This window comes from Pteronotus mesoamericanus, unplaced genomic scaffold (genome assembly GCF_021234165.1).
Source record: "Pteronotus mesoamericanus isolate MK-2021 breed Mesoamerican mustached bat unplaced genomic scaffold, CSHL_Meso_final scaffold_167, whole genome shotgun sequence".
NCBI lineage: Eukaryota > Metazoa > Chordata > Mammalia > Chiroptera > Mormoopidae > Pteronotus > Pteronotus mesoamericanus.
The window spans coordinates 9,872,835-9,896,639 of NW_026555308.1; the positions used below are offsets into that span (position 1 = coordinate 9,872,835).

The following is a 23,805-nucleotide window of genomic DNA, read 5'->3' on the forward strand; positions in this document are numbered from 1 at the left end:
GTTTCGGTATTATCAGGAGGGGTCCTGGAACCAATTCCTCATGGATACCAAGGGATGACTGTACAAAATTTCCCTGCTTAAAACCCTTTAGTGGCTTTCCATTGCAATTAAAATAAAATCTGAATTCCTTTCCATGACTCGTAAGAACTTACTGGACTTGGCCGTTGCTCATCTTCTGGCCCTGTTTTATGCCTCCCTTTCCTCCTTGCCAGCTATTCCCTGCCTCATTATAGTTCCTGGAACATCCCAAGCTCTCCTCACCTCAGGGTTGGGACAGACCTAAGTTGCTGTCTCCCCACGCCTCTCCATTGTCCATGTGAGAAAGCTGAGGCACACAGAGGCTTCATCTGGCTGAGGCCACATGACCAGCCAGAGCTGGAGCGAGTTCATTTCAGTGCTCATGTAAGTTACCTGCCCACAGTGGACCACACCAGGGAGTCTCCAGTGAGTCCTCCTCTTCTCCTCGTTCCTCAGGGATGGCCTTGGGCCCATCACCTCCTTAGAGAGGCCATCTCTGGCTGTTCTGCTCAAGCAGCCTTCTGTTCTGAGGCAGCCTTCTCTGTCTCAGCATTCCAAGAGTGTGCTCCAGAGCACTTGTCATCATTTGCCATTAGTTTTATTTATTTGTTGTTTGGCTTGTTTTCAGTTTCTCTGTTAGTTTCCAAGCTTGTTTCTGGTGGCAGAAATCCTGTTTGTGTTATTGGCCTCATACCCAAAGAACCAGCGCAGTGCCTGGCACATAGTAGGTGTTCAGTAAGTATAATTTGGACACATGCATGAATGAATTATGGAATGGGAGGACAGTTTGCAGGCCCTTGTTCTAAGATGTCTAAATTAAAAACCAAAATTAAAACACTTTAAAAGTTAGATAGCTTTCATTTGTTGTTCAAACTTGCCTGCAAAGTGCTTTGAAAGATGGCATTGAAGCTGTTCTTTGGACTTGGGAACTGGTTCTTAAACTTCTGGAATTTTTTTGGTTTCCTCTTTGGGCAAAAAGTCAAGCAATGATTTATCAGTTGCAAAAAATGGTTTTTATTTTTCAAATAAACAATCACATTTTCTTCATAAGTAACCTATCTACTGGGCCCTGTACAGCTCCAAGGAAAGATTCCTTCGTAAACACTGCAGCAATGTTGCATAATCTAGACTAACCCTCTTTCTTTAGTGATATAGCAATTTTTTTTTTGGACACCGGCCTGTTCTGTGAATGGGCCCATTATCCCTGCCCAAATGCTGAGAGGGTCCATTCAACATTAGTGCAAATGCCAAAATACCTCACAGGTGTTAAACAAAATTTAGCCGAATAAATTTGAAGATCTACATGGCATTATTACAAGATTTATGACTTGGGCAGCATTGCATCTAGCAACTAGAAGGGCACTCCTGGGATTTATAGAAAATGGAAAGATTTAAAGGAAAAAGGATAAGCAAGAGAGCTATTAATGAAAGAAAAGAAAGAATTATTTTGGGGCCTGGACATCTTTTGTTTGTGTGAAGAGATGGGGAAGGGTTTTTATTACATAGGTTGCCTCTTCTTTCTATGGGGGATAAAGAGGGCCAACCAGAAAATTCCATACTGGTTGATTATGTTTCTGAGAGAGGGTGGAACTTCACTTCAGTTAGCATAGGTGTTAAACCTAGGTTTGGTATTGTGGGCTTTTACCATGAGTGATGCCATTTTGTGCCTGTGTTGTTGTTGTTTTTTTTCTTTAACACAGATATATCAAACAAAGCAACACGTGGACAAATGTCTAATGTCAGCATTTGTTTTTTGACCAATGAGCAGTTGATAGGCCTTAAATGCCCCAAACACTTATCTTTGAGTTAGGTTAGAAAAAAAATACAAAAGCAAATCCAAAGTGAGAATTAATACTACCCTGTTACCTAGAAATGATTTTGGCTGCAAGTAACAGTCGTGGCTTTTAAGAATAATGGCTTACAGGGGGCGAAAGACAAATACCCTATGATCTCACCTATAAGCGGAACCTAACCAACAATACAAAGATGCAAGGAAAATAAGACCAGCAACACTGAAAGGAAAAGAAATCAACAGAGACAAGAGGGAAGGAGGGAGGGGGGGCAGGGAAAGGAAGAGAAGGGGAAAGTCAAGGAACATATAGCAAGGACTCATGGACAAAGCCAAAGGGGAAGAGCTGAGGGAGGGGGCAAGGGAAAGAGGTGGGGGGGAGGCAGAGACAAATGTATTTGGAAAAATAAATTAAAATTAAAAAAAAGAATAATGGCTTATTTTCTCTCATAACACATCACTTCAAGGTTAAACTGGCTGATGACAAAACTGAGGCTCAGGCTGGTTAAATAGGGAGTGAAATTCACTCACTCACTCATTTGGGCTTTAAAGCTCTGTCTCTTTCTACCACACTGTGCCAGTTCACTAGAGAACAGAAGGAAAACAAGACAACTTTCAAAAGATTTTCCCCCTCTGAGACTCTTAAAAATATCATTGTGCATAATGCAGGTGCTACATGATAAGAAAACCTGTATAAGAATAAGTCTTGCCTTTCTGAATGATAGTGGGAGAAACTTTCTGGTAGTACCTTTTCTTTTTTTCAACCTCTTCACTCATTTTTCCCAGCCCAACCGCCTGCCTCTGGCAGTCACCGGTCTGCATTTGTTCTTCATGCATACCATAGATTGTTCTTAAGTTGTGGCACAAAAGGCTAATAGAACTGTTTTTCAAATAAGAAAATACTATGTTTTCATATGTAGAGATAGTCTCTCTCTTATAACATTACATTTTTATCCAGAGATGTGTGAAAGCTGACCTCTTTCCAAAATGTTTGTCCGTATGACATTGAATCCATCAGGCATGTGTTTCTTTGTGTTTCTCACACTTCAATAAATAGAAATACTGTATTATTAATTTTATTGAAGACATTAGTGAAAAAATATTGTCAAACTCATGCTTATACATACAATTTTGCATCTTCTTCCCCTTAATCATCTGTCTCAAGGCTTTCTTCTGTCAGGGTATAGACTGCATAACTCAGTTTGTAACAACTGCATGATATCTCATCTAGAGGGAAGACCAGAGTTTAGTCAACTTCTATTGTTGTACCCCTTTTTACGGTTATTTTACTGAAAGATGCTGCAACAAATGTCTCTTCTATACAGAATTTTCCTATGTTTCCAATTATTTGGGGGGGGGGTGTGCCCCCCCCCCAAAAAGAAAAGGAAATTGCTGGAAGAGATGCTTTGTTTTTTTCTGACTTTTGTTATGGATTTTCATTTTGTTCCCAGAAAGATTGTGTCATTTGAAAGTGTCACCAGCAAACGGCCTCTTGGCTACTCTCTCTAGCATTAATGAGAGGTTACCACTTAAACACCAGTAGGCAAAAATCTAGCTGGTTGTATTTGTATTTCCAGAGTTGCTGTGGAGATAGAATATTATTTTCTGTATTTATAAATCAAGTTTCCTTTTGCTGAATTATCAGCTCATTTCCGTGGCATTTATGTTTTAAGTATTTTTGCTATGTGTTATATGAGGGCTTGGCATCAATAGAGATGCTGTTTTTTTGTTTTTTAACCACCAGTGCCTCTTTTATTATAAATTAAGCCTAGAGCCCAAATAACTGGCTTTTTGTTTTAATGGGGTCACATTTCTATAGTATAGGAATAGTCATAATTTGTCCTTCCCTTTTATAATGTCCCCTACTTTAGGTTTTCAGCAGTTAGCCTGGTTTATGCACTTTGACAGTCCATATTTTGAGGATAGAACCTTCAAGCCTTTGTTTGAAGGTACTTACAAGGGTTTATGATCATTAAAGGGGAAAAGCATCTGTAAGCCCTGTTGAAGTCTCCCTGCTCTTTCCTATGGTATAATTACTTTGGCAGTAGATGTGGTCTGAAAGCTTGAATCCTGGGCTTACTTTCCTTCAGTAAATAAAAGAACAGCTCTGGTTTTTAGTCTCCCAATGTGCTTCACAGTGGGGTAGTTGAAATTTAATCTGGCTACTCACCAGAGTGTAATTCCCCCTCCAGCTACAAGGACTCTGGTACTGAGTTACTGCCTGGAGCCTGTTGCTGTAGGGACAAAGCAACAGTTTCAAGACAGCCTGTGTGAACGAGCGTTGATGGCTGACAGTGTTTGATGAGCACTTATTTTGTGCTGAGCCCTGGAGAGTTGCAGTGAGAGAGGTTCAGGTATCAGGCTGGCTGCAGCATGGGTCCTGGCCATACCCTTTGCTGAGTTGGGTCCTTTGGCAAGCCACTTTGCTGAGCTTTAGGGTCTTCATCTTCCAAGAGGGCGTGGTAATAGTTCCCTGAGAACTGTCTGTACGGAGATCACATGGGAGGAGCAAGTCCAAGCCTGGCCAAGCCAGTGGCACAGAAGGAACTCTGATGAAGTTTCCTTCCTGTTTTCCATCTCACATTGATATGCCTTTTGTGTACAAAGTGCTTTTTTATTTATTAGCTATTTTAATCTGTAAAATAACTTTACAGGTTCTGGTCTTTTTAATAGACAGCTCAATTTATACTATCATGTCACTGCTTAAAAACCCTTTGTGGGCACCTCACTGCTTTTACTGTCAGCGTGTCAGCCTGCTGTCGTCTCAGTCTCATCCCCTTGTCCCCGAGCCCTTGCCCCCATAAACACGCAGCCTCACTCTTCTCCGTCTGTCCTAGCCGCATGGCCTATGTCTCCTTCCAGTTTTTGGGAGTCATGGCCCTCTTCCTCTTCGGGCCTTTGCACTGCCTTTTTTTTTTTTTTTTTTTTTGCTTGAACCCTACTCCTCCCTTCTACCCTGCAGAGAAAAAAAATAAACAGCAAACCCTTTCCCTTTTCTGACTGGCCAGTGCCTGTGTCCTTTAGGCCTTAGCCATAGGTTCAAGGCCTGAGGGCTACGAGGGCCGGTCAGTCAGAGGGGGCAGGGCAGGTTATTTCCCTTCACTTGGGCTCCTTGTTGGTCAGACTTAGCCCAATTGCCCTTATGCCATCATCATTTATATAATTCTATACTCCAGTTCTCTCTTTGCACCGTAAGCAGCCATTCCCTACCCACATCCCTCCAGCCCCTGGCAACCACCAATCTACTTTCTGTCTCTATGGAATTGCCTATTCTGGATGTTTGCTATAGACAGAATAGTACCTAATATGTAACCTTTCATGTTTGGCCTTTTTCATTAAGCGTAATGTGAAGATTCATTCATGTTGTAGCATGTATCAGTACTTCATTCATTTTTAAGACTGAATGGTATTTCATTGTATAGGCAGACCACATTTTATTTATCCATTCATCAATTGATAGACATTTGGGCTGTTTTCAGTTTTTTTGGTTATTGTAAATAACATTGCTATTAAGTTCTGGTACAAGTTGTGTGAAAATGTTTTTCATTTCTCTTGGGTATATACTTAGGAGTGTCCTTGCTGGGTCAAATTCCTGTGTTTATAACATTTTGAGAAACTGCTACACTGTTTTCCAAAATGACTGCACCTCCTAGCAGCAGTGAATAAGGGTTCCAGTTATTCCATATCCTTGCTTACGTTTGTTACCCTTTTTTTAAAAAAAATTATTTATTTATTTATTTTTTTGGTGATAGGCATTCTAGTAGATGTGAAGTGGTCTCTCATTTTGGTTTTGATTTGCATTTCCCAAAGTTGGTAGAAGTCACCCAGGTGTCAGCTGGCATGGAGTATACTGTAGCCTCAGATTTCCACCTTACTGTATGGGAGCCTCTTCCCTCAGCCCATAGAATTTAATTTGAAATTTGGGTAGAAAACCACAAAAATACATTTTCACATTCTGAGGTACAATTTTGGCATGTCAAGGAGCATTCAGGCAAAGTTTCCCTGTGCACTACTGCCTGAATTTGCCAGGAGCTTTATTATGGAAATCATTATTTCTGCTTTTCCAGTTTCCCATTATTTTCCTATATTGATATATTTTTAATCTGTCCAATGTTGGAATATTCTTCAGGATTCTTGCTTTCTGTTTCAGTGGCAAGACTCAAAATAACACAGAGGAAAGAAACCTCCGGGTAAAAAATATTTGCACTTCACACTTTTCTTTATTGACAAGAAAATTAGTCAGTTTTTGAATAGAAAACTGAAACACAGTAAAAAGGTGGATGAAAACATAGATTATAAAGTTTATCTCTATGTGTATGTATGTGGTTGGAGTGCAGATTCTGATTTATAATCACAGTTCTTTTTGACAGTGTATGGAAACCTCAGGGAACTGAACAGTGTAACTAGTAAGGATTCAGAAATAAATAACACTTTAGGGGTTATTAGAAAAGTACAATTTTGTGTTTCTGTAGGACTTTTGTTTCTGTTGTTTCCATCTGGAGAAGGGGATGTGTGTGACATAAAACCTGGTCTCTGTGTTTTAAATACAGGGTCACTCACAAATAACACCCCTTTTTTATTACATAAAAATCTTTTATTACAAAATCATAAGCATGTAGTTCTATAACATAACAATATCACACACAAGCACACCATATGCCATTTTAGGTGAAATGTTCAAATTGCTGCCCATCTTGTGCGAAACATTCTAGTACCCTACCAACCATACTCAATGGTGTTACTTCTGCTGGACCCTGTATGTGCTGCCTCTGGTTGTTTAGATAATCCTGAACTGCTTTACGTATTTATTTCGTAATAATATAGGTTTTGATTTTATATCTCTGGTTACTTCATACTAATTTGACAAAAATATCATTAAATAAGTACCCCTCAACTGTTCCAACAGGTAATAAATCCTGTTGGTTGAACCAAAAGACTGGGTTGGAGACAGGAGGGCAGTCAGCTTTAGTCTTCATATGTTTATTTAAAAGTCTTCTTTCGAATGCATGTCTGTGGGAGAAAGCAGAGACAAAAAGGCCCTCCTGCCTGCCTTCTCTCCTTCAGTTACGGAGTTTTTGGAAGTCCCATCTAACAACCTGAGTTTACATCTCACTGGCTGGATTCAGTGGCACCACTTGGATGTAGGGGAGGTATGGGCTTTGTGCATGGCTTCGCTGAATAAAACTGGGCTTCCGCCGTGGAGGAAGAAGGAGGATGTGGAAGCCAGCAGGCTGTGCCACCATGGTTATAGAAGACGGTGCCAGCGGCAGCTGATGTTCATTGAGTGATTACCGTATAGTCAGTACACCACAAGCAGTGCACTAAGCCTGTGTTAGAGATGGCATGTGGGCAACCAGTGAAGCTTATATGTGCGTCAGCATTTAGCATTTGGTTGGCTTGTAGATTTAAAAAAATTTTTTTTGTTTTATTGAGGGGAGAACGATAAAGAGAAACATCGATTTGTTGTTCCACTTATTTATACATTCACTGGTTGATTCTTGTATGTTGCCTGACTGGGAATTTAACCTTTAACCTTGGTGTATTTGAACGAAGCTACCTGGCCAGGGTTGGCTTGTAGATTTTTAAGTCATTCAACACCATTTCCTGGGTGGTATCTAGCTCATTGAATTATTAACTCCTTAAGAACAGAAGTACTTGCTATCGTCCTCCGAAGTACCTAGCTCTGTGCTTTGTAACTAGGAAATGTTCACCAAATGCTGACTTGTGAAATCAAGGCTATTTCTACTGAGAAATGTCTGTGTGTGTCTCTGTGTGTGTGTATATGTGTTTTCTTTCTTTTTAACAGTGACTTTATTGAAATGACATTTGTTAATAAAATTATATAGGTTTCAGGTATATAATTCTATAATACATCATTTATATGTTGTATTTGTATATGTATTTTCTGATTATAAAGGGCTATACATTTATTAGAATTTTTTAAATAATTATATTTAAGTGTGATTATTTAAAAATTTATTTATTTATTTTTAGAGAGGGGAAAAGAGGGAGAAAGAGAGGGAGAGAAACATCAATGTGTGGTTGCCTCTTGTGTGCCCCCTACTGGTGACCTAGCCCACACCCCAGGCATGTGCCCTGACTGGGAATCAAACTGGCGACCCTTTGGTTCTCAGGCTGGTACTCAATCCACTGAGCTACACCAGCCAGGGCTATTAGAGAGAATTTTAAAAATAGGACAAGGGCGGGGGCGGGGCGGAATCCCTGTTAATCTCATCAATCAGAAATAGCCACTTTTATGATATTTGAAGTATCTATTTTCAATCTTTTCCCTTTGCATTTGTATGTGTCTATATAAAACAGGTCTGCATCATTCTATGTATATCATATTGTATTCTCATTTCACTTGGGATTATGTCAGGAGCAGTTTTACATGTTGTGTTAAGTATTTTTTCTTAACAGTGTTAATGGCTTCATAATGTTTCATATTTCCTATGGATGGGGATTGAAGTCGTTTTTATTGTTACTAGCGCTATGCAAACGTTTTAGTGTGTGATTCTAATGACTTCTTCAGGGTCTGCTCCCGTGGAGAGAAGCGTCAGTCCTCTTGAGGCTCTTGGCAAAGATTGCCACTGTGCTTCCTTGAGAGAGCATGCGGACACTGCTGTGTGCACACGTGTGCCAGTTTTTCTTTACCCTCCTAGTAGTGAGTGTTACTATTTTCACCCTTTGCTAATTTGAGAGCAAGTTTTGTCTTATTTTATATACTTACAGTGGTTGGATTCTTCCAAGTATGTTGATTATTTGTTGTTTGTTTTTTTCTGTGAAGAGTCAATTTATTGTCAACCTTGGTTTATTTTTTCCTCTCAGAATTTTATGATTTTCTATTTTAGATTGTATTTTTCTTCTTATTTATAAGAATACCAACATTTGGCCATTTTTGTGACAAATACTTGTTTTTCTTTCACTTTTCTGTGTAATGTTTTTTGACCTGTAACAGTTTTTAATTTTCACCAAATCAAACCTATTGACTTCTCTTTGTGATTTCTTCCATTGATTTGGAAACTTTTTACAGGTCCTGAGAACTAGTGTTTTCTTATTTGACTTACTGTAGTTTGCCGTGTATAATGTGCACTTTTTTGCCCAAATTTCTGAGGGAAAAGTAAGGATGTACCTTATATGTAGGTATAATGATTACATACCAAGGATATAATAATAGTCCTGTGTATAATGCACACAAAATGTGCGTGCACATTACACATGGCAAAATATGGTATTTTAAACTTTTAAATCTCTCTAGGACATTTGGAGTTTATGGTAGTGTAAGATGAAAACAGAGCGTCTGACTCCTCCCTGCTCCTCCTCCATCCATTAATTAACCAAGTGTTTTGTTCTGCGTCCTTTAGTAACAGTTCTTCCTCAATAATTTGTGATACTGCATTTATGTCTTTGTCGTGACATAACCCCCAAACATTTTAGGGCCTTTATCTGGTTATCTTTCATATTGCACTGAATCTTTTGGTGGACACTTATAGTATATAGTATGTTGATTAGTTTAACTTTGTAGTATGTGTGTTACAGAAACCCTTCTGTGGGTCTATTACCCTATGATTCCTTTTGCCCACTGCTGGTAAGAACTGTGGCTCTCAGTGCCAGAGTTTGGTAAATGGGAAAGGAACTATTTATTCAAAAGTTATACAGGTTCAGAATAACAGCTAAATATCGCCGTTAAATCCCAAAGTCCCTTTAAACTGCCCCCCCCGCCACCCACCCATACACACACACCCAGTCCTGCCTCCCTTTTCCAAACCAGGCCAGTCAGGGTGCCATATCTCAGGAAAAGAAATAGAAGTCTATAGCTTACCTGGGCAGATTCCCATCTGTAACCTGGCTTCCTCCAGGCATCTGTGCTTGGCTAGCTAGACTCCTGCTTTTATTTCAAAACTGCATCTCCATGATGGGCCAGGAATCCTTGTGCATCCTTTCCAACCACATGGCCAAGACCCTGCACTGCTGCTACATGGCCAAGAGGCTTCTCCTTCCCCAGCTGCATGGTCAAGAGCACATGAAAGAGAGAGAGAGAGAGAGAGAGGGGTGGGGGGCATGCGCCTGACACAGCCCTCCTCTTTTCCCCGCATGGGCTAGAGCTCTAGCGTGGCTAAGAGAGAGTGTGGCTGAGAGGGGGCGAGCACTCCCTCTCGGATCCCAGATCTCAGGGGTAAGCCCCCAGCATGGCTGCCGTGCCTGGGTTTAAATACCTGTGTATCCGTCTTCCTCTGTAACCCCATTTCTGACTCCTCCCACACTGTATTGCACCTGTTAGTAGTCTGGTTTCTTCTGCCTTTCTCAGCTGCCATTGTTAGTCCAGGCAAGTGTGGCCCTGTGACGCAGGAGCCGCCTCCAGGCTGCTCTCGCAGGCGCGGGAAGCCCCTCCGGCTACATCGCATCATGGGTTATAGTCATGCCCATCTCCCTGGCTCTGAGACGGCACAGCTTTTAACATTACTAAACCACTGGCCACATTCTTCAGATGCACAAAGTAGCTCTTGATGGCCGTGCTCTGCTTCCCTCATCCTCCAAGCGAAAGCTATGGGGGGTTTTCCCCATTTTGAGGGACCTCCAGTTCAGCACCCTGTTACATAAGCATTGGGACACGTCTCAATTTACTACTCTTTTGTGTAGAAATGTCATGTTTTACTGGCTCACTTTCTAGATGAGCTTTAAAATTGGGTCAAATTAAAAACATAAGTAGCTAGAATTCTGATTTTTCTAATTGTAATTTTATAAAATGCCTAGGTAACTTGTAAGAGGATTTAATGACTGTTGAGTAAAATTCTTCTTGTCTGGCTTGGCGTGGTGGTTCCTTTGAAGTGGTTGTTATAAGCAGAGGAAGACAGTTGAGTTAATAGTGAGGCAAGGAACACTGAAAATTAATACTTCAGTTTTACATTAAAAGGGAATTTATTGTTTTATGTAACAAAAGTTTTATGGCTTCAGGCAGTGCTTGATCAAGGTCTTTGTGTTACCAGGATCTGGTCTGCCTTTAGTTCTGCCTACCTGTCTCTACCTGAGTGTGTTTTTATGTCTGTTAGTATCTCTTTGTCTCTATTTCTCTCCTTGTCTCTATTTCTCTCCTTGTCTCTCTTTATGTCCTTGGCTCTTTTTCTTTTAGTTTTGTTCTCCTCTGTGTTGGCTCCATCATCAGACAGGGCAGTTGCCCTGTGTGACTCACTTTAAGATGACTGCGGCAGCTCCAGGACTTGTATTCTTTGTAGTTCAAGTCCAGTGTGGGTAAGGGGGAAGAGCTCTGCACAAGTTTCCTGGAGCTGCACTGGCTCCAACATGCCAATCTCAGGACCAGTAGCTGGCCAGGGAGATTGCAAGGCTCTGATTGGCTGGGCCTGGGTCACATGCCACCCACGGAGCTGGACTGGAGTCAGTCCTGGGGTAGATAGAGCCAGTGGCATTGAAAACTGGGGAGAACTGGCTTCCCTAACAAAAGCTGGGTGAATGGAGTTCAGACTTCAAATAGTTAGCAAATGTCTGTTTCTTACGAGTGGTAGAACACTCATAAGAAATGCACCATGGGAGAGTGAGGCGTGGAGAGGGGGGCTGTTGGAGGAAGCTACCAGTGCCCTGACTTTTTCAGGAGGAGTTACATTCAGTCTTGATCTCGAATCCTGTGAGAATTGCTGTTTACGGCCCTCTTGACTTTTATGTTGAAAGCAGCCAGCTCTGTCTCTATTTGTGGTGAGAGAAGCATTAGGCTGCTACATTTCACAGAGAAGAGCATCTCTCCTGGGAGTTCAGTGATGTCGGGTTTAGTTGGCTCTCATTATCACTAGAGAATCAGAATCACATGCAGCTCATCAAAAAATGAAGATACTCTTGCCAATTTTTTAACCTCTTTAACAGCTGACTTCATGTAGGGATGAAGCAGAACAGACTAGTCATATGAATGTTGCTGCAAAGCAGGGTGGTGGTGATTGGTTAAGGACATAGACAGAAGGAGGAAAAATAGGTGCTTTGAAGAAGGCAGTGAATACGAGTCAAAGGATTAGGTTTAATGGAAATATGTTCTGTTACCCAAAAGCACTGTTAATCTTCATGTTTTTCCTTGTCATTTGTATTTCTCCAACACATTGTTCTGTGGCCTTGGGTGGCATTTTGCATGCCTGTGAGAGGTATTGCTGAGCTTGGAGTAAGTGGCCCTGTGATTGAGTCATTGGTGGCTCAAGAAATGCCTCTTGTCTGTTCAAGAGTGCTGATAGCCTATTTGGACCTTCATCCTGCTGGGCATCTGTGAAGCATTTAACTGGGTTGAATAGTTTGGTTGGGTTACAGGTCCATCCATTTAGAAAGACTTCAAAGGCTTTAATTACAGGCCTGGTTCTGCTCACATGGGATCGTGGCAGGATCTTCAGCACCCCTGAGCACGAGGCTGTCCCTGTGCTCAAACAGAAGAGGCACCGGTCGCACCTGCATTAGTGTGTCATGTGAATTAAATAAGATAATAACTGTCAAGACTTTGTGTCACTATATAAGCCCATTCAACATACCAGTCAGCATTCATTGTCTAACATCAGAGTCCTTTGCAGCTCTTGTGGAGGTTAGGTTCTCACCGGCATGGATTACTTGAGGAAATCCCTTAGGGAGGTACAATTTCTAGCGGTTCCTTCTTCCAGCAGTGTGGTTTCTGAAGCCCAACACCAGGTGCAGTGGCTGGTGGGTATTTAAGAAGGTCATTTTCCTCCCTCCCTCCCCTACCACCTTTCTGTTTGGCCTGAGCCTTGTACTGGGAGAAGCATGTGGCTGCCAAGACTCCTGGGGAGGAGCAGTGGTTCACACGTCTGTTTCCCCGTGTCCTAGCACACAGGCTCCATGAATGGTACTGTGGGGTGGCACACAGTGTTGGCATTGTTTCTCTCCTATTCCTCTCTTTCTGTATCTTTTAATGTGGGTCTGGAATTTCTCTCAGGCACGCATTGATCCATGCACCTAGTTGAACATGAGTAAACTAATGTGCATTGATGTCACTCTGGGGCACGTGCCAGATATGGCCAAGCTTCGTGCACTGCCCGTGACTGACGCCCTGGAACATAGCCTGGGCTGTCACCTTGCTTATAGAGGGAGTGCTGGGGCCAGTTTCCTGTCTAGCCCTTGCTAACATCTGAGCCCACACCTCTCCCACTCTGCCGCCTGGCTGTTCATCTCTGACATGCCTGCCATCTCCTTTTGCTGTCAGTGATATCATCTGATGCCTTGTCATAAGTTTAATGTTTAGGTAAGAAACATTGGGCTGAGAGACTCATGGGATGTGAGGTTGCAGGATAACTTTAACCAGGTCCTGGTGGTTATTCTTGTGCCCTCTGGGTGATAAAGTGGTATCTAGAATTCTGAGAGTGGAACAAACAATTCTGTTTTTCTGTTCATATAATCACACAAATCTCATGTGCTGAATGAAGGGTTTCTTGTGCTCTAGAAATAAAATGATCTTTTCAATGTTGATTTGGGCCCAATATTACCTAAAAGGAAGATGCTCTACCATCTTTGAAAGACTGCTGCACTTCCCTGAGAACTGTCTTCCAGTGCAGGAACAGTGTGCGGATGGATTAACAAGGAGGATTGCTAGCTGATGCTCAAGCACAGATGTGTGTTGCTCCTGGAGTCACATTTCTCACCATTTGTTACTGTTACTTAATTTGAAATGACAGTTTTGTGTTCTCAAAAGAACAGTCACGTTTCTCCTTCCAGATTTGTTGTGGCAATTTATTAGTGGATCTAATTATAATGCTTGTTTGATGAGGCTTCAGGTAGGACCCACCTAAGTGGTAATAACACCGTTTTAAAAATAAGTCTGAAAGGGCATGTTTTTCTTATAATGACAGAGAACATTGATTTTTTTTCCCCCTATAAAAATTGCTTCTAAATGGTAAATTGAAAAAGTGATGTTTCCCTCTTTTGTTGGATTGTGGTAGGTGAGAGCTTGGGCTCTGGAATTGTCACTTTTGAGGCAGAATCTGGCATTGCTCCTTATTAGCTACGTGACCTTGGCTGAGTTGTGTGATGTGGCCCAGCCTCAGTCTCACCATCTGTCAAACGGTATAACAAGAGGAGCTCCTCACAGGGTTGACTGGGCACTTACATGTCTGTGATACACTGTGTGTCAAGCTCTTCATAGTGTGGCCCCCTTTCTTTCTAGAAAGTGCCCAATATATGTGACTACTATTATGATTACTTTGAATTCTTATGATCTGCTTGTTTTTTTTGGGGGGGGGGATAACAGAATTTTATGGTTTTATTAACACAAATACAATGTGCACATAAATTGTCTATTTGTTTTCTTCACTGCGCAGCCTGGCTTTGGGACTAGTGACTCTGCTGGCCAGCTGGGCTTCTCTGTCCACAGTGACTTTGAGGTTCTTCAAGATGTTGTAAACAGTCTCAGCACAGTGACATTTGTTGCATGTCAGCAGCACTTCAAGCCCTTTACATTGTGGACCAGGAACTTCTGAAAGCCACTGGGAAATAAGTGTTTTGTTTTCTTATTGCTCCTATGACCAATGTTGGGCGTCAAGATCTGACCCTTGAATCTTCTGTGCACCCTAGTGTCAATGCCTCTGGACCCTAAATTAAGCTGGCTATGCTTAATTGTGACCTGTCGGTCCGACTGGTGCCGAATAGATGTCTCGGCCCTCTTTTTTTGACCATCTTGGGTTTCACAAGGGGTCTGAGGGCAGCCATGGTGTCGAGTAGCAGATGGCTGCCACCTAGGTAGGTAGCACTGAGGGAGAAATATGCTTGGGTTTTTAATTGTAGTGACAAGTTTTTGTTTGTTTCCTCTGGCATAAGAGATGCTGACTTTTCCTTGTTATTTTTAAGGAACAAATATTCTCTTAAACATGTTTAGAAGTATAGTGCCTAAAGAAATTTAATTTTATTCTTTTTTTTTTTTTCCGGTCAAATCCACTCCTGTGGTTGATGTTTAGCCTTACATTACTGTCACTCGCTTCCTGATTGATTGATGGCAGGATTCACAGGCCTTGGTCGATGATTGTGAAACAAAAGCTGTCTCCTGCAGGAGCCACATCTTTCTTTGGCTGGAGACACATCGGTGTTGGCTGCTATGGGGCAGGATGGATCTGAGGTCGATGGTGTATTCTGGAGAGATGAGTTGGTTGGGGGACAGAGAGTTTCTGCTGCAAGAACTGGTTGTCTTGATTGACAGTGGAAAGGTTATGTGTTTGGACTTACCAACCGTTTGACCTTCGGTTGTTAATAATTTCCGTAGCCTCATTTTTTCCATCTGTGAAATAGGGATATTAACGATGGTTACTTTGTAGAGTTTTTGCACAGATTAAATGAGTCCACAAAAGGTCATTAACATAGAGCCTGGCATGTAGTAAGCCCTCCATACATGTTAGCTGTTGTATTTTTATTTCTGTTATTACTTTCTTTACAAAGCACTAGTGATGACCAGGAGTGTGTCTATATGTGTTGACCTTGACATCCCTTTCCTTGGCGTCTGTAATTTAGGCTGATATATATTAATACTGAAATAGGTTCAATGGTGCAATAAGGTGGTACACTTATTCAGAAATGGACATATGTCTTGATTTCTCCAACAACATTTAGCTTGCAGAAGTTTTGACACGTAGCTTTGGATGGTCTGAGGAAGGGAGAGGATGCTGGTGTGAGGCAGAACTAATAATAATGTTACAGCTAATAATCCCCACTTTTTGGGGGTCGGTCAAAGCTGGGAAAAGCTTTGGATCAAAAACAGTGCTAAGCTTGATCATTAATCACTGAGTCCTGGAGTCAAAGGGTATCCTTTTAGTATGAGCAGTACAGAAAGGCCAATCCGTGGTGGTCTAAGAAAAATTACCCCAGGCCCACAGCAGTCACACAAAAGTAACAGCTTTGGAGGGTCTGCTTAGGTGTGGAACTGTGAGGTGTGGGTCACTGGCAGTCTCTCTAAGGAAGAGGTGCAGAAGCTCAGATCTGAAAGAGAGGAAGGGTGTTTGTCTTCCTCTCACTTGGTTGTCTAGTTGCTTAGTAGGTAGGGAAGGCCTGGGGAGGGGTTGGGGGGAGGACAGGGTGTTGAAGAGACTGAAGAGAGGCCTGTATTGATTGCTGCAGCTCAGAGAGTGGGGTGGGGCGGGGCCCAGAGCATTCAAGACCTGGTAAGTCCCAGGAAAGGGTTTGGTCTTTATTCTAAGATAAATAGGGGACTGACAGGATTGCCTGCATTTTAAATGTATCACCTTTCCCTGCACTATGGAGAGAGAATTGACAAGACAAAAGTGTCGGGTGATCAGTTGGCTGCTGCTGTCACCCAGGCCAGGGCAGCTGGTGGCACTAGGGTGGAAGTGCCAGGGCATTTGGGAGAGAGGAGGGATATAAATGGACAGGACCAGGTGCCCATGTCTTGCATTTAGATAGAATTTTTTTCTTCTCAGACTGTATTTTTTCTTTAGTCTTTCTGCCTTTACTTAATTTTCCTACGGCCTTCACAATCTCTTCCCTTCTGCTTTTCCCTGAAAATGCTTCTATGGGTAAAAATAAGTGTGTTCCAACTTAGAGCGGCTCCTCTTCAGATGAAGCAAATAAGTGAATGCCTGAAATGGGCAGTGATTTGTAATGAGAAAGGAACCAGTGGTCCGTGGTGGACACAGGTGCAGCGTCGCATCCCAGAAAGCCGTGGGTTTGTGTCTCATTTATAAAACGTACTACAGGGCCCACGTTTTGTAGTGGTGTTACCCAACGGAGCATTACAATATTTGGTTTATTTTCAGCTTCATTAAGGTTGAAAAGTCCCACTTCCAAGCAGTCTCCAGACTAGCTCTGCTTTTCTGTAGTTGGGTTCTTTTATGGTATGCTCAGGAGGTGCTGTTGGAGTGTGTCTTAAAAGAGAAAACCAGCTGTGACAGCAGCCACTTGTGTTTCCAGTTTCAACCCTGTAGTGGTACAAGAGTGACTACCAATCTGATTTTTATCCCAGAGAAAGGTACATCGTCCCCTGTGTTGGTTGCCAGCATGGGATTACCATATCCCCCCACCCCCGACCCCACTCCCCACCCACCAACCCTGTCCAAGTTGTTTGATCACATGCTTGGATTTTCGCAGCAGCCTCCTCACTGATCTTCTTGCGTGCACCCTGGCCTGGCCTGCCCACTGCTCACTGCCTTCAGCGTGACCTTTTGAAAATGGAAGTCAGGCCATGTTGCTCACTAGCCTCACAGGCCCTGAGCATGGCCCTCAGAGCCCCGCACAGCCTGGGCTCCTTTTCCTCTGTTTCCTACCACGATCCTGCCCAAGGTGACTTCCCCCCTCCCCACTGGGCATGTTTCCATCTCAAGCCCTGTTCTTGCTGTCCTGTTGGCCTGGAAAGATCTATTTCCAAGACCTTTGTATGGTTTCCTTCCCCTCTTCTGTTAGGTCTTTGCTTAAATATCATTTCATCAAGAGACCATCCTATCTAGAATAGCAACCCTGACATGACTTTGTTTTTCTATGTAGCTCCTAGCACTTGACATGAAATTAACTCATTTGTTGGGCTGTCTGACTCCCCACTAGAATGTAAGCTCCAGGAGGGGCTTTGTCTCTCCTTTTCTCAGCCAAATCCTGGACTCAGTAACTAGTGCACAGTATTCTCTGTGAATATTTGTTAAATGAGTGAGAAGCATGGTAAGCCCTCATTTAACATTGTCAGTAGGTTCTGTGACTTTAAGCAAAACAATGTGTGAGGAAACACATTTTACCATAGGCTAATTGATATGAACAAGAGTTAGGTTCTGTGGTATCTCATCAATGTTATTATGAAACAACATTGAACTAAATGACCTTTTTTAGAGGATCTGCTGTACCCCACTGGGTTTGCATGATCCTGCCTGTGAAAGTAAGGCTATGTTTCCATTATCTGTTTTTATGGCAGAGAAATAAAGCAGACGGATCTGTGCAGAAATGGTTGAAGCGTTGGATTATAACTGCCCCAATTGCAGCACATGTGAAGTTGAGAGGGCAGAGATGGACTCTCTTGGGTAGTTCAGGGCAGGCTTCCTGGAGGAACTGATATCTGAGCTCAAAGCAGAAAGACAAACAAGGATTTTCTGAGTGTCCCATCTGCATCCAAGGACTCTGCCAGTGGTTTAGTTTTCTTCAAGGGAAAGTGAGGGTTGCTCCCAGTCAGCCTTGGGCTGGTGTACTGTCCCGGCAGAATGCAGTTTGGTGCTGGGGAGGATGGCACAGCAGACAGCTGCCTGCTGCTCCTTCTCAGAGCTCCCTGAGGGCTTCCTGCCTTCTTCCCTCTGGCGTCCAGATTGCACAGGAGCACAGTCAGATGTCAGACTGCCAGGGTTGGAGTCTTGGCTCTAACTTTTACTGCCTTTTTGGCCTTGAGAAAAATACCTAACCTACCTTTGCCTTAATTTGCTCATCTGTCAAAAGGAGACAATAATAGTTCCTACCTCATAGAACTTTTCTCAGGTTTAAGTGAGCTAATACGTGGGAAGGACGTAGAATAGCAGTAAGAACTCAATAAATAGAGTTGTTTTTATAACCATTGATATTATTGATTCTCAGTGGACTGCTATTTAGGGTTTTTAATAACATAAGTTTGTGATAAGAAGCTGTTAACTAACTTCTTTGAAAGGAAGCTGCAGCGTTCCTCCAGGCCCTGCTTATTGTCACAAATCATCTCTTCTCCTGCTCTAACCAGGTTTCCTCTAAATCCATAAGGATTTCCAGGAATGGAATTAAGGAACAGAGAAAACAGTCCACAAGTCACATCCTCAAACCTCAAGGTGACAGATGTAGACTTAAAGGAAACTTTTTTACCCTTGCCGCCCCCCTGCCCCAGGTCCAAGGACACGCCCTGGGAGTCAGTTGAGAAACTAGGAGCTGACAGGAAGGTGTGGTCTGGGCTTCCCACCTGATGACCCGCTCAAATCTCCCCTGGAACTCTCAGCCACAGCCCCCTTCACCACCAGCTCGCTTCTTGACCTCTTGGGGAATTTAATTTTCTTATCTCCAAAATGGAGGAGTATATGTACTAAATGGGATTAATGAGAGAATTAAATGAGGTAATATTACGTGCTCAATTAAATGCTCACCGAAACAACAATCTAATAATCCAGTAATCAATAGTAATAACCATTACTTATGATTATTAACTCTCTCTCTGTGAACATGTGCTCATTTCCTAGTCCACCTTTGTTTTCACTCCAGTTCTCAAGGGCAGCCTCTGTGCACCTGCCTGAGAGCTGTCTCCTCCTGGTGCTGGCAGCCAGGCCTCCGTCCTGTGGCGTCTCTGGGAAAACTCCATTTCTCTGGCTCACACCCCTAAGACGCAGCAGTCATCCGAGGGACTCTGGGCTCTCAGCCATGCGGCGCCCTCAGTGGGCCACCGGCTGCCTCTCCAAGTGGCGCAGTGCCCACGGCGAGGGAGCAGCTGCCTCTTCCAGCTGTCTAATTGCTCATCTGATCCACTTGAGCACCAGCTTAACACATTTATTCCTTCATCCCAAGCCATCTTTCTCATGATCTGGACTGCCAAGCCTTTGGATCAGGATGGGCGAGGGTTCCATGTGCTGGGTTTGAGGAAATTTCAGACCCAGAAGGGGAAGCTGGTGGTATTTGGATCTCTGGGTCATCTTTGTGGGCCTGGTGATCCCAAAGAGATGGTCTTTTGTTTGTTTATTCATCAGACATCTGCTAACCCCTATCATGTGCCAGGCAGATCTTGAGGTGAGAAATAAAAAGATGATGCAGCACAGTCATTTGGACCATAACCCCTTGGTAACTGGGCTTCACCTTCATTTGTTCATTTGCTTGTACGTTTGTTCATTGATTCCTTATTTTAATAAATATTCATTAAATGCCTATCATGGGCCAGGCACTATTCTAGGTATTTGGGCTAACAGTGAACGAAACAGGTAAAGATTCCTGACCTTGTGGAGTTACATTCTACTTAGGGGAAGGCACATGATAATCGACAAACATAATAAACAAATAATGTATGGCATGTTGGAGAGTGATAGTTGCTATGGAGAAAAGTACAAATACAGTAGGCCGGGGGGTTCAGGAACATGGGGAGAATGTGACTCTTAACAAGTGAGTATGTGTTTCATTGAGAAGGTGGTATTTGAGCACAGACTTGAAGGGAGGAGGGAGTGGCCATCAGGTGGGAGAATGTTCCAGGCAGAGGGGACAGCTAGTAATGAACTAGGGTGGGAGTATGTCTGGCATGTCCCAGGAACATCCAGGAAGTGGTGGTGAGGGGGGAGAGCAGGAGGAGGTGAAGTCTCAGAAGCTCCCAGCAGGTCAGATCTGCTGTGATGTGGTTGGGGATTTTTTTCTGTGCTGTGGAGGGGAAGGCCGTCACTGAAGGATTTTGAGAGAGAACGGATATCATCCGACTTACATTTTCAGGGGTGGCTTTGACTGCTCACTAGAGTGTCAGGGAGCAGGGCTGGAAACCGGGAGGAGAGGGAGGAGGCTATCCAGCCAAGACACAATGGCTGAGACCAGGGTGGGGCAGTGAAAATGATGAGAGGTGGCCGGGCCCTGGCTTTATGTTGGAGCTGGAGCCGAAAGGATGTCCTGGAATGTGGGTGTTGAAGTGTGAGTGGGAGCAGTAAAAAATGACAGCAAGGTACTTGGCCTGAGCAACTAGGAGGATTGAATCACCATCGACCAAGGTGGGGATTGCTTTGGGCAGAGTAGGCTTTGTGGAGGTCGAGGAGGAGTTCTGGTGTGGACATGCTGAGTTTGAAATATCTGGACATTTGAAATATCTGGAAAAATGGGAAGGAGAACTGCGAATCATGGGCTGGAAATACAGACTTGGAAAGTGTGGGCATATTAAGGTATTTAAAACTCCAAGACTGAGTGAAAGCCCCAAGAGAGCAAGTGTAGATGGACTAGGACTGGGCCCGGGGCCTCCCTCATTAAGAGGATGTAGGAAAAGGAAGTGGTATGAGCAAAGGAGATGGAGAAGGAGACCTTGGGGAGAATGGGGGGACACCAACAGAGTGTGGGGTTCCAGAAGCCTAGTGAAGAACATGCCTGAAGGAGGAGAGAGCGAGCAACTGTGTTAAGTGCTGCTGATGGATCAGATGAGATGGCAACCCTTGGCGACATTGACTCAAATAGGTCAATAGACTGGTGGGATGAAAGCCTGGTTAGGGAGCATTGAAGAACTGAAGAGAGAATAGGAGAAGAGGAGTCGGTGACACTGAGTGTAGACAGCTCTTTGGAGCAGGCTGGCTGCAAATGAGAGCAAGGAAATGTGGCAATGAATGGCAGGGACATAGAGTGAGAAATTTTTCGAAAGAGAAGATAATCAGCACTCATTCAGCAGCTGTTTATGGAGCACCTCCTGTGTGCCAGGTACTGTCCTACAGTCTGACAGTGGGGAACATGGCATAGTTCCTGAGTACATGGGATTTATGTCTACTGGGGTTCATGGTAGGAAAGGCAGATGTGACCATTGGCATTTCCACTTAGTTCCAGATGTGCATAACCACATACCTTCTTGCCTATTCCAGTTGGGTTTATGATAGCTGAAATAGAATGCTTCCTCTTTCCACCTGACCTTCAATTCCTTCTCATTCTTCCTTCCCACTTACATTATGTGTTTCCTCTTGCTGCAGTAACACAGGGTCAGAACCTTAGTGGTTTAAAACAATGCAGCTTTATGATCTGATAGTTTTGAAGGTCAGAAGTCCAGTGTGGATCTCTCTGGGCTGAATCTGAGGTTTTGGCAAGATTGTGTTCCGTTCTGGAAGCTCTAGGGAGAAGCCATTCCCTTGCTCATTCAGGTGTTGGGGAGTTCAGTTCCAAGTAGCTATGGAGCAGAGACCCTCATTTCTTTGCCGGTTCTTTGCAAGAGGCGCATCTGAACTCCTACCGGCCTCTCTTCAGTCCCTGCACGTGGCTCCCTACATCTCAGAGCCAGCCGGGTCGCATCAGCTCCTTCTCACTTTTGGCATCTGACTCCCTGTCTTCTGCATCTTTTCTGCCTTCCTTCTCTGTCACTTTCTCTTCTTCCAAGTTCTCTTCTTTTCAGTGTTCACGTGGTTAGGTTGGACCCACTCAGGCAATCCCAGGTGACCTCCTCATCTCAAGGTCCTAATCACACTTTCAGGGCCCCTTTTTCTGTGTCTCTGGGGTTATAGTGCAGGCATTTTTTGGAGCCATTCTGCGTACCACAGCCACCTCAGTAAGTGCCACCAGCCTGTTGCTCACCTTAGAAATCTAGGGGGCATCCTTTGTTTTTGTGTATACGTCACTGCCCATTTCCAATCCATCAGGAAGTCTGGTCGGCTCCAAAATACATCCCCCCAAAGCCTGACTTTTTCTGACCATCTCACTGCTGCCAGCCTGGGTTGGGCCACCACCATCTCTTGTCTCGAATGTTGTAGAAGCTTGTAACAGGTTTCCTTCCAGTTTTCCTCTTTTGCAGTCTTTTTGTCACACAGCAACCAGAGTGACTTAAAAATATGCAAACAATCACGTCACATGTCTCCCCTGCTTAAAACTCTCTATTGGTTTTGCCTGCTTATGAGAATAAGATGGAAAATTCTCCCATGGCCTGAGAAACCCCGTGTGCTCTGCTGCCACCTGCTTACCATCCTCCTCTCTCAGCATTCTCGTCTTCATCGTGCTTCGCCGCCACAGTCTCCTTTCTGTTCCTTGATGAAGCCCTCCTCGATCCTATGTCATAACATTCTCCAGTCCTTTTGCCAGAATATTCTCCCCTATGATACTTCCATGACTGATCTTCTTGTCTCCTCAGAGAGGCCCAGTCTCCTCTTGTCTAAAGGAGCTCCCCCAAGGCACTTTCTCCCAGTGTATATTTTGCGTAGCAATCGTTTCCATCAGAAATTATCCTTTTTATTCATTTACTCAGTTGCCACAAACCAGATTTAGGTGCTCGGAAGGCAGCAGCCTCGTGTGTCCTGCTCCCTGTGGGATCCAGAGCATCTGACCCATAGTGACCCCTTATCATATATGTGCTAGGAGAAAGAGCAAATTGTGGCATCAGAATTATAGAACCTTTTTGGAGAATGAGTGTGTTTCTAAAATTAGTACACACACACACGCACACACTTTCTTTAACGTGACTCACAGCACTTCTGACACCAAATGTGTGGGGATTTTTTTCCACACTAACCAACTTTCCAACTTTCTGGATGCCAACTGGGTGCCCTACAAGTCAGCTCAATTCTAGTACTGACTGGAGTTAATGCACATCCCACAGGTTAAGGGCACAGGCCCACAAGCCTGCTTCCTCTTAGACACCAATCACTGGCCCTAGGCTATGGCTTGTATTTCTGACCAGCTGGCTTTAAAGATTGCAGAGATTCCTGCAACTTTGTCCCAGGCAGAGTGATTTGCTATAATGGGTCATAGAACCCAGGGAAACATTGACTTTCATTTCTGGTTTATTACAAAGAAGATCACAGATGCACAGCCAGATGAAGAGGTCCATGGGGCGAGGTCTAGAGGGCTCCTGAGCACAGGGGCACCTTTCCTGGGGAGTTGGGTGCCACATCCTCCCAGCATGAGGTTGTGTTCACCCACTTTGCAGTGCTCTGAGCCCTGCACTTTAGGGATTTTTATGGAGGCTTTCTCACATAGGCACAAAGGACCTTTAACTCAATTTCTAGCCCCTCTCATCTTCTAGGGTGGAGTTAGGCTGAAAGTTCCAAGTTTCTAGTCATGGCTTGATCTTTCCTCTGACCTTCCCCCATCCAGCAGCCATTTAGGAGCCTGTACCTGATTAGAACAAAAGGTTCTCCTATCGTCCAGGAAATTCCAAGGGATTTAGGAGCTCTGTGTCAGGAACTGGGGCCAAAGACCTACACACACTCTCTCTCTCTCTCTCTCTTTCTCTCTCTCTCTCTCTCTCTCTCTCTCTCTCTCTCTCTCTCTCGATATGTTACGGAAAGCCAGACTCAAGACACGATTCAGGGAACGGATTAAGCCTTTATTCACACGCGCGGGCTCAGAGGAGGCAGTCTCCAAATTCTGAGCCC

The 23,805-nt window shown here is 43.6% G+C and overlaps 1 protein-coding gene and 1 pseudogene across 1 annotated transcript in view; one reads left to right on the top strand and one right to left on the bottom strand.

Annotated features, from left to right (window-relative positions):
* The window catches only part of SNX29 (sorting nexin 29), a 547,242-nt gene that overhangs the window by 238,591 nt on the left and 284,846 nt on the right, over window positions 1–23,805 (top strand). The gene's annotated exons all lie outside the window — the stretch shown is intronic.
* Window positions 14,098–23,258, bottom strand: LOC129083688 (60S ribosomal protein L32-like; annotated as a pseudogene).